This window comes from Ranitomeya variabilis, chromosome 2 (genome assembly GCF_051348905.1).
Source record: "Ranitomeya variabilis isolate aRanVar5 chromosome 2, aRanVar5.hap1, whole genome shotgun sequence".
In the NCBI taxonomy this organism is placed as follows: Eukaryota; Metazoa; Chordata; class Amphibia; order Anura; family Dendrobatidae; genus Ranitomeya; species Ranitomeya variabilis.
The window spans coordinates 47,491,830-47,502,591 of NC_135233.1; the positions used below are offsets into that span (position 1 = coordinate 47,491,830).

The 10,762-nt window shown below is 40.5% G+C and overlaps 1 long non-coding RNA gene across 1 annotated transcript in view; it reads right to left on the reverse strand.

Moving 5' to 3' along the window:
- The window catches only part of LOC143809075 (uncharacterized), a 51,276-nt gene extending 49,439 nt beyond the window's left edge, over nucleotides 1–1,837 (reverse strand). The window contains exon 1 of the long non-coding RNA XR_013222060.1: nucleotides 1,755–1,837. This is a non-coding gene — a long non-coding RNA (uncharacterized LOC143809075). The remainder of the gene's footprint in view (nucleotides 1–1,754) is intronic.
- Nucleotides 1,838–10,762: the final 8,925 nt, after the last annotated feature.

Sequence of the window (10,762 nt, forward strand, 5' to 3'; positions counted from 1 at the left end):
CCAATCAGTATGTCTTTGGAATGTTCAAGGAAACTGGAGAACCTGGAAGAAACCCACGCAAAGTATAAGCCCACTCACACGCCTCTTTTTACAGTTTGAGCCCCCACAGAGCCCTCCGAAATACTGCATGAGCCCCCACACAGCCCACTATATACAGTATGAGCCCCACCCAGACATACTCTTTGCAGATGTTGTCCTTGGTGGGATTTGAACTCAAGACCCCAGCGCTGCAAGGCTGCAGTGCTAACCACTGAGCCACCGTGCTGCCGTATATAAAGTATAAGCCCACTCACACGCCTCTTTTTACAGTTTGAGCCCCCACAGAGCCCTCCGATATACTGCATGAGCCCCCACACAGCCCACTATATACAGTATGAGCCCCACCCAGCCCCTATGCACAGTATGAGCCCCCACATAGCCTTCTATATACATTATGGATCCCCATAGATCCCATTATACATTAAGAATGAGCCCACTTACAGATTCCTATATACAGTATAAGCACATACACAGGTCCCCATATATATTATGATCCAATCCCCCCAGGATTTGGGAAATTAGGAAGCTGGAGAGAATTGCATTCCTGAAGATAAATCATAAGAATCCTATAAAGGCATTGTCCAATTGGTGTGATGCCTTTCTTGTTAGAAGGGCCATTGTAATCTAAAGGGGAATCTGACAACTACTAATTTTCCCTGTAGCACCCCCAGAGGTGAAATGAATAATTATATGTTGGGTCTTCCAGAGTAAGAGACCACCTATGTAACTATTTTCCACTCTGGCTAGTTGCTGTGAACACCCCTTTTTAGTAATTAAAAATATACTATCAGGGCAATTAAAATGTTTTTTGTTTAGAACACGGCAATGTTTTAAAAACTTTTATGAAACCAATCACAGAAATTCTGCAAAGGTCAGCATTTGGGGTGGGGGTTTTCACATTTGTCTGAACTTTCTTGCATTGTTCGACCTGTTTGCGGGTAATTAATGTCACTGTATCTTCATGCAGCAAAGTTAATAGGGCAAAAATAACAGCAATCGGACCGTGTGGCTTCAAGAGCTGGATTATGTTGCCTTATTGTGTGTGCGATTTCCTGGATGACCTCTGCTCAAGAACTGATATTTCTTTCTTTGGAGTGACATTCCCATCCCAGCAACAAATAGTGTGACACAAAGCAGGACACCTGATCGCCTCCGATCCAGCCTTACACGTCCTTGTTTTGTGCTTGCCTTCTTCTAGCGCTAAGATGTCATACTCGCCCAACCTGTTTTCTGTTTACTTGTGTAAATGGAAGAAAGGCATTATATGAACAATGCTCTAAGAAAAAGGGGTTAACTAAGGAGTGGTTTGAAGAAAGACCTGTCATACGGTGATCCGCATAATTGCTGCTCACTACCCTGGGCAAATAAAGGAGCTGCTCATGCAGAAACGCTGTATTTTTTGTAATATGATGATCTGTTTAGATTGAGTACCTCCTTTGTCGTAGTCTGCAACACTTTGGCAAACAACCAAAATTAAACACAATGAGACAGGTCTACTAATTGGTGCAAATTCCAGAGTAACAGGTAATGACAAAAGTAAATGCAAATCTTCATGATTAAAAACAGTTGATTCGTAATAAAATGAATTCAGTACCAATTTACCCAAAATGTAATATCTTACCAAATCATAAATTTTGAGGTTTCGATTGGCACAAATCAATCAAAATGGCAGCCAGGCGGGAAATGAATTCTACTCACTTCTTCGAGACCCTCACCTGACTCTTCTTGCTTTCTCCATCACAACTTCCTCAGTTTTCCGCTCTGGTCGGGTGCTTCTTCCGCATGGCAGTCTAAGGAATCAAGTGAGGGCTTAGGAGAGGTGAGGATAGTGTGATGTTTTTTAACCCACTTCCCTCCCTTCTGTTTAATATGCTTTGGGGTCTGGAAAGAATTCACAGTATTATATTCAGCAAATAGGGCCAGTTCAATTAGGCCGAATTTATTCAGAACAAATCAAATCTGGCTGAAACAAATTTAGAGGCATTCGCTCTGTAGGGATCCACACTCTCAGGTAGGCATTAAGTAGCATTTAAACTGGCAATGCGGTTTAGTCCAAACGTGCTGTTTTATTGCTTTCATAAAATTCCATGGAATTCAAAACAAAACAGCCTCTTCTGTGCGTAAAGTTATCATAGCAAATAAACAGTTCATTCAGCAGACACATATATGTCAGTGCAGGCTCCCCAAAACAGAATACAGTTCTTTCTCCTGGAGCAAACTGAAGATGTATGGTCATACCACTATTAGTATCACCTTCAGCCTGAGCTCCAGCATCTTCCAGCACCAAACAGTAGTGTTCATTTCCATGCGCAGCTCACACTGAACAGGCTGCAGGTTCCACAAGTTATCCTGTGGCTGCAGCACACAGATTGCTCAGCTTTCCTAGCTTACCCGTGCAATTTCCAGTCAGAGAGAGACACTGGCATGTGTCTCTGTCCCAGCTACAGCTAATATTTTGGCTGGTTACTCACCAGCTTCAAAACACTCCACTCTCCTCTGCCCCCAACAGACTTACACAAGGGGAACCCATATCCAGGTTCTTAGGCAAAGCTAGCCAGGTGCATCAAATTAAGACCTGCAGTGCTAGGATTTAACCCAGTTCCTACCTGGCTTTGCTACAGCTCTTACTGTGGCAGAAAACAAACTTGCCACTGAACATACCCAGGCACAATAGAGGAAACTTGGCCTACTATCTAATGTACATAGAAATCCCCAACTCAGTGGCAGATGTCGACAGAAGGAAAATTGGGCATGTTGAAATCCTTGTTTCCTGGGGAAGATACGCTGCTGCCAAAGGTATCTATATGGAGGCACATAGCATACCTTAAAGCCCACATACACATTAGACTAACGTCCTCCAAACCTGCCAAAATGGATGGGATTGTCTGACAGTCTAATACTTTTAGGGTCCTCTGACTCTTCCCAACAAATGATATCAAGGGAAATAAGAATCCGATATGACAAAATTTCGGATCGCCACTCCTTATGTTCTCCTGGAAATATGCTGCCACCATAGATGTCTGACAGCGGCTCCCTCATAAAGGACAGAAGCGCGCTCCTGTGTAAGGGAGACTTGGGAGAAAGACCTGCTGGCCAAATGGTTGGCCGAACCATCGTTTGACCAACAGCTATTTAAGAAGTGTGGGGGACTTTAGTATGTGGCCAAAGGTCCTTTTGGATAGTCAAATGAAGGCCTTGGTTTATAGAAAATAGAGAAAGAGTTGGAGCTGAACATTTTTAACAATTCTTCTGAGAATTTTATCCCACATCATATTTTTATGTACCTTGGCAAAATAAAATAAAACCTCAAAAACAGACCTTCAAAGAGGACAAATAATGCGACCATACCCTGCTAAACCATATTGGTTGATGTTAGTTCTTATTTTAAGGCACCCCTTGAGCTCAAGAAAATGGTACACTTGATAACCGTTCCTCTTGCCAGCCTCTAAAACCTCCCTGGTCATTATGGCCTCACATCGAAGAGCTATTTTTCTCTCAGTAGCAATACTTCTAGTAAAAAATACTTTGGACTCCAGCAGAGATAATCTTCATAAGAAACTAGGGCCATGAAGAGTTAAGCCGCTTTAACACATCCTATTATCATTTCATGGTGTGAATATGCACCGTGATGTCCGATCCTCCCAGACTACAAACATCAGCTCTCAACCGCCTGAGAAATGGTGCATTCATTAGATGCATCTATAAGACGACCCCATTACTAACCCCACAGTCAAAATGTTAAAAAAAGTAACACCCAAAATAAAGACTTTCATTTGAAATAATGACACAGATTCCTTTTTACTATCTTCTCAGCGGACAGGTCAGGAATATAGTTGTTTTTTATTTTAATTCTGTTACAGGAGACATTGGTTTCAGTAAATTGGGCGTTGATGTGAGTATACGTGTTTTTGGTAAATTTTGATTAATTAATGGAGTCGCTGTCATTATTTAAAAAAAATGACTTTATTGTAGGTGTTACTTTTTAACAATTTGACTATGGGGTTAGCAATGGGGCGTCTTATAGACGTATATCCATTACTAACCTATGGGGTTGATGTCACGTGACAATACAAAAGTGACATCAACCTCAATACTATCACCCCACTTGGGCAATTAGGAAAAGCGAGGCTAAGTGCCAGAATTGGCGCATCTTATGGATGCGCCATTACTGGGGTGGATGAGAGGTGATATTTGTAGTCTGGGAGGGGGCCAATATCTATGGCCCTTTCCTAGGCTATTAATATCATCCTGCAGCTGTCTGCCTTGCCTTTGCTGGTTATTAATTATAGTTAGACCCTACTTCTTTTAATTTTTTTGTTAGGTCCCCCCATTTTAATAACTTGTAAAGGCTAAGTATACAACTGTGAGCTGATATTAATAGCCTGTGAAGCTCCATGGGCATTACCCCCTTCCCAAGCTATAAACATCTGCCCACAGCTGTCCACTTTCCCTCTACTGGTTAATAAAATATGGGGGGGATCCCACTATATTTTTTTAAAGGAATTTATTTACTAAAACAAACATGTTCAGTAACTACACACACAAAGCACTCATTATATATCTCACTCACATATTTAGATCTATTTTTTGTATCTATCTATTAATTTATCCATCTATCTGTATGTCGATATAATCTGTATATATATACATATTTCTTGAAGAATATTTTCTTGAAAAACTTTGCGTAAATTACATAGAGAATTGCTCTATGTAAAAGTTCATGTTAAAATTGCATTGCTATCGGATCGCATTCACATGGAAATTGGATGTAAGATCCAATGTGTTAAAAATCAGATTGTACTCTCATAAAAATGACACTTGCGTGACACTTGTCCCACTTTTCTGGACCAATATCGGACCTTTTTTTTACAGTGGTGGGTATGAGACTTTATGGCTTCTAACAACTTTGAGGTTGGACAAAGTTATGTGAAAGAACAGTTTGTGCCATAACCACCTCAATCTAAACTCAATGATCCTCCACGTCCTGACATGTTTACAGGACAGGTCTAAATATGTTCTTGCATGGTTTTCACCTATCTGTGCCTTTGTATGTTTTATAGATTTTTTTCCCTTTATATTTGTGCATGTCAAACATCATTCTTTAATAACTGTTGTAATCCGACAAACTGGAAATACAAATATTATTGAGCCATAACTACTGCTGCTCCCTGCCCCACAAATGCAAACACCGGGGGCCGGTCATTTCCTGGTGAGCTCATTGACTTGGCTTTACATTTGGCTCCAGTACTAAGTAATCATTGAGATGATTGCATAACACTTTCATTTGTCTACCAACCACAACAATCTGCCTATCCAACGAGGATACTGTAAAGAAAATGCCACTTGGATTTATACGTCTGTCACCTACACATCGAGGAAGCTGCCAGTTCTTGGAACCAGAATTCGCAGAAATACGACCTATCAGGTTACACTGCTAGGAAAAATGGCACTGCCTAGAGTAAAGGAAGGTTATGGAAAGACATAAGGAGAAAACATTATGGAGCAGAACGCACTCTTTTCTGTGTCCTAAGGCTCGTGCACTTAGTCATATTATGGACCTGAAAAATGGTAACCAAAGCAATTTGTGGGCCCACACTCAGCTTTTATATAACAACATCAAATTTTGGCATCTTCCATTACACCCATATGATGGAGGTATTCTCACCTAGAAGCACTGGGTATTTTTACCAATGTCTGCCACTGAGAAGTCTCAATCAATACACAATAGGCCTCAATCAGACGTCCATGCATCATGGTTCGAGTACAGCCTGCAATACACAGAGTGCCCATGGGTCTGCGGACCTGAACTTAATAGCCTTATATACGTCTATGAAACTCTTGAGTTTGGGTCAGGAGACACGCTGCTGTTCGTACTTGGACCATGACACATGGACCTCTGAATGAGGCCTTAGCCTAAGTGCATGTTACCTTTGCGCCTATTATTGGACGTATACCTTCACAGTGGCCACAGTTGATGGATGGATGGATATGTCCAAAAATATCTCAGTCCATTTTTTTGTAGTTGCTCTCTGTATAAGGCCTTATTCAGATGTCCTATTTTTACATATGAGTGATAGTCGTGATAGCACTTGTACCTATAATAGTCTACGGAGCAATTCACATGTCCAATTATTTTCTCAGACTGAGTGGTCCACGGAAAATATTGGAGACATATCCGATTTTGATCCGAAGGTTGTAACAAAATCGGCAATGCAAGTCAATTTGTTATTGAAAATAAATGGGCTTCGCTGGGATGACTTCTTAGTGCGGTCCAGTTTTCACGGACTGTCAGAATGGAGAAGGTGGAGAAACTATTTTTTCTAATTCTCCACATGTACGAGAAAATTGGATGATGTGCGTACCACACTGATCAAACATTGATCAGAATAATAGATCCAATTTTTTTGTACGTGAAAAATCAGACCTCTGAATGAGGCCTAAGAAAGATTACACTTTCTTATACAACTTAACAAAAGGTATGCAGACACGTATGGGAAGGCCATAATGACACTGGCTAGGGGGCCTAAAATAGTTAATACCACATACAAAAGGGGATATTCATCATTCATCATTGTATTTGCACTTAACTTTTTGCACATTTTGCTAAATTTCCTCCATGGGGCACATATTTTATACATTTTTTACGCAATTTAATATACCATTTTTTAAAATATCTTATCATACATATCTAAGAGTCCATGAAAATTGGACCACACGTGGTTGTCATCCGAATGCTGTCCGATTTTTTTTTCACGGACCCATAGGCTTGCATTGCTGATTTTTATCCATTACTCAGATCAAAATTGAACATGTCTCCCCGATTTTGCGCTAACCTCATGGTAAATGAAAAATCATGGACATGTGAATGCTCCCATTCGATATTACAGGTACGAGTGCTATCTGTGAAAAACAGAGATGTCACACGTAGGCAAAAACATCTGAATGAGCCCTAGGCAAAGATCGAGATGTAGTTTTTGTCTCTGGAGAAGAGCTATTTTCCTGTTGTGCGGTGATCACCATGCATGGCCTGTTCACGGTCAAACAAGTGGAACATGTTGATTGTAATTTTAACTGCTTACCTACCAGATGTCTAATTAACTCCTAATTTTTGCGGTCAAAATGTCATGAACTGTCACAAAAAGGGGCATGGTCCTTTCTCCAAATGTATGTGAAATAGGCTCATTAGTAGATGATCTAGTTTGTCCTGATTTTCCGAATGTTAGGTGCTATTCAACCAAGAAAAAAAACTCTTTTCTGCATAGACGTGAAAGCTTTTGAGATGCCTTATTGCAATTTATTAGAAATGAGAAAATCTTTTAACATTCAAACTCACCAAATTCAATGATTCAATAGTAGAACGACGGTGTTTTTGCTGCAATTTTTGAAAATGGGTTGTTGCTTCAATTGGAAAAAAGCACACAACGTGGAAGCATGGTGTTTCTTTAGTGCTTTATGTCTTCCTCTCCCTATCTCTATGGCTAAGCTTTGACCTCTGACGTCCTCTCACCATCCAGATTCATCGTAAGACAAGGCTGCTGCATTCCCTTCCTGGGCTTTTATACAGGATTGTACGGGCTATAATAGTGCCTCCTTATTGTGCTATACCATGTGATGTGATAGCTGCATTATGGGGAAGCCAGGATCGAGGTTGTATATGCCTTCTCAAGCTGAGGCAGTCTTGTGCAATGCGTACAATAGTGGCAGTTGTTTTAGCAGATTCACACAAAGCAAATCGCAAATTATTCTAATTCAGTGAATTGTTAAAAATTTGACACAAATTTGACTCCCATCAAATTGATTTGATCATGTTTATAATTTATTTAGATCAGGACCATTACATACAGAATATGACCATAAGGAGCTCAAAAGTTGTCCTTGCCGATGTCATCCCCATTACACAAGTCTACTTACTGGGACTTTTAAGTTACAGGCAGTAAATGTCTTTTACCCCGTGAAGGCATCTGTCACAGTCTAAATCTTCCCATACTGTCAGCGTCCAAGGAATACATAGGTCAAGAGACAGAATTCCAAATTTACAAGTAGTATCTTAAGTCATTACACGGGCAATAAAATAAAAGTACTTAGTTTATTATCTCGTGACAATGTCCTCATTAATATCTCGTCCTGCAAAACTCTTTCCAAAGAAGAACATCGAAAACTTGTCTGACTTCTGAAGAGTTCAGTGATCACAGATAGGTTGCCGACAGTCACGTCTCCAAAGTTGTTCAATCATGGAGCTAATTTCTTGAATCAGTAGACTTTTTTCATTGAAAAATTTACAATTTGCCTCGTAAAAAACATTTATAAAGTAAAAATAGAAAAGTGCACAAGAACGCACGTAGAAGACGCACCATAACACATAAAAAAAATATAAAAAATGCACCATAATCCATAATAAACATACCAGTTACTTGGGGTTAATGGCGGTTGGTGAAAAAATTCAGTATAGGAGTATGGAGCTCTCCCAGTACATACTGTTTGTGGTTTACAAAGGTAGTGTGAATTCAGCTTTGGGGCCTGCAACTTTGTCATATTTTTTTCCTGCAAATTTTTCACCCATTCAAATGAATAGGAAAAAAAAATGAATGTAAAAAACGCCTGAAAAAGGCATAAAAAAATGTGTCGACAATATGTGTTTTACGCAATGTTTTCACTCAGGGTGCAGAAAAAAACATTAGTGTCAAGTAGTAAGCAGATGGACGGGAACAGGACTGCAAAGCTCATGTTTATTTGCAGACTGATACCATGGACATGCAATGGTAGCTGTAGATACAAAATAATAATAATAATAATAATAATAATAATTTTATTTATATAGCGCCAACATATTCCGCAGCGCTTTACAACTTAAAATAGTAAGAGCTTATTTTTAAATCAAGTTGATTTTTTTATTACTTATTGAATCTACGAAGCAATCATGTTGTAAAGAAAGATATACACTTTAAAGGGAACCCTTTAACCCTCCAATCAGTAATATGACAGTGCAGCCCATTAAAAGATAAGTCATTCAATCCCTTTATGACCCCAATGCATTGCTTCGGCAGTGAGAAATCACGTTTTGAAAGTGTATCTGGAAGTGCGTTGGGGTGTGACGATGCACTTACAGCTCCTCAGCCCCATGCTGTATCCTAGCTAGCAGCATCTTCCTCTGGCTGATTGATCGGTCTTGTCCTCTGGTACACGGCCATTGAACTGGGCTGGGCTGCTAGTAGGAAATATAGCGAGAGGCTGAGGAGCTGTATGTGCATCGTCACACCCCAACGCACTTACAGACGCCCTTTCACAATGTAATTTCTCATTGCCGGAGCAGGGTTTCGAGTTATAAAGTGATGAACTGGATTGTCTTTAATGGTTTGAGGCAGAGGGCTAAAAGTTTTTGACAGATCCCAATAAGGGTTTTACATTATTAAAAGTATTTTTTTTTAAGCAGATCCATTTCTTGTGCTCCATGTATTATCATGTTCTGCATCAGCTGCAGCCAGGGACGGCTCCAGGTTTCTGTGAGCCCTGGGTGAAAGAGTCTGAGTGGGCCCCTTTAACACATACCACAATTCATGATACGCCAGAGAAATATAGGTATAGTACAATGCCAAAGATTTCACTGGGGGGATTCAAAAGTCTGAAGTCATTTTAGAATGGACTGTATAGTCCTCCATACAGTATTATAGGCACCATATAGTCCTCCATACAGTACTGTGGGCACCACAGTCCTCCATACAGTATTATGGGCCCCACACAGTGCTCCATACAATGTTATGAACACCACATAATCTTCCATACAGTATTATGGGCCCTACATAGTCTTCCATACAATATTATGGCCACCAAAAAAGTCCTCCATACAGTATTATGGGCACCACATAGTCCTTAATAGTGATCCCATATAGTCTTCCATACAGTATTATAATACAGGAAAGATATATATCTTGGTACCGTGTTAGCCAGTAGATAGAAAAATATTTAGAATCGAGAGTCCTCAGGGGTTGATACCTTTTAATGGCTAACTGAAAAGATGGTAACAAATTGCAAGCTTTCGAGTAGTCTCGAAAGCTTGCAATTTGTTACCATCTTTTCAGTTAGCCATTAAAAGGTATCAACCCCTGAGGACTCTCAATTCAAAATACAGTATTATAGGCACCACGGTCTTCCATACAGTATTATGGGCACCACATAGTGCTTCATACAGTATTATGGGCACCACATAGTGCTTCATACAGTATTATGGGCACCACATAATCCTTCATACAGTATTATGGACACCACATAGTCCTCAATAGGGGCACCACCTAGTCTTCCATACAGTATTATGGGCACCACTGTCTTCCATACAGTATTATGGCACCGGGCTCCCCCAACTCATGAGCGCCACAGCATGCTGGTTTCCCCGACTGCGAGTGGGTTTCCCCGTTCGTCCAGGGCCCCGTCACTTGACCGGGTGAGCAGGGTGATGTCGCTGGCCCTGAGCGGCAGTATGTGTTATGATGTTCAGCAGCTGTGGTGTGTATGATGAGGTTATGCAGCAACTGAGGTGTCTATGATGAGGTTCGGCATCAGCTAGAGTGGCGTTATGTTGTACAGCAGCTGAGGTGTATATAATGAGGTTCTACAGCAGCTGAGGTGTGTATTATGATGTTCTGCAGTAGCTGACATCTGTATAATGTGGTTCTGCACCAGCTGAGGTTTGTGTTATGAGGTTTCTGCAGCAGCTGACGTGTATAATGAG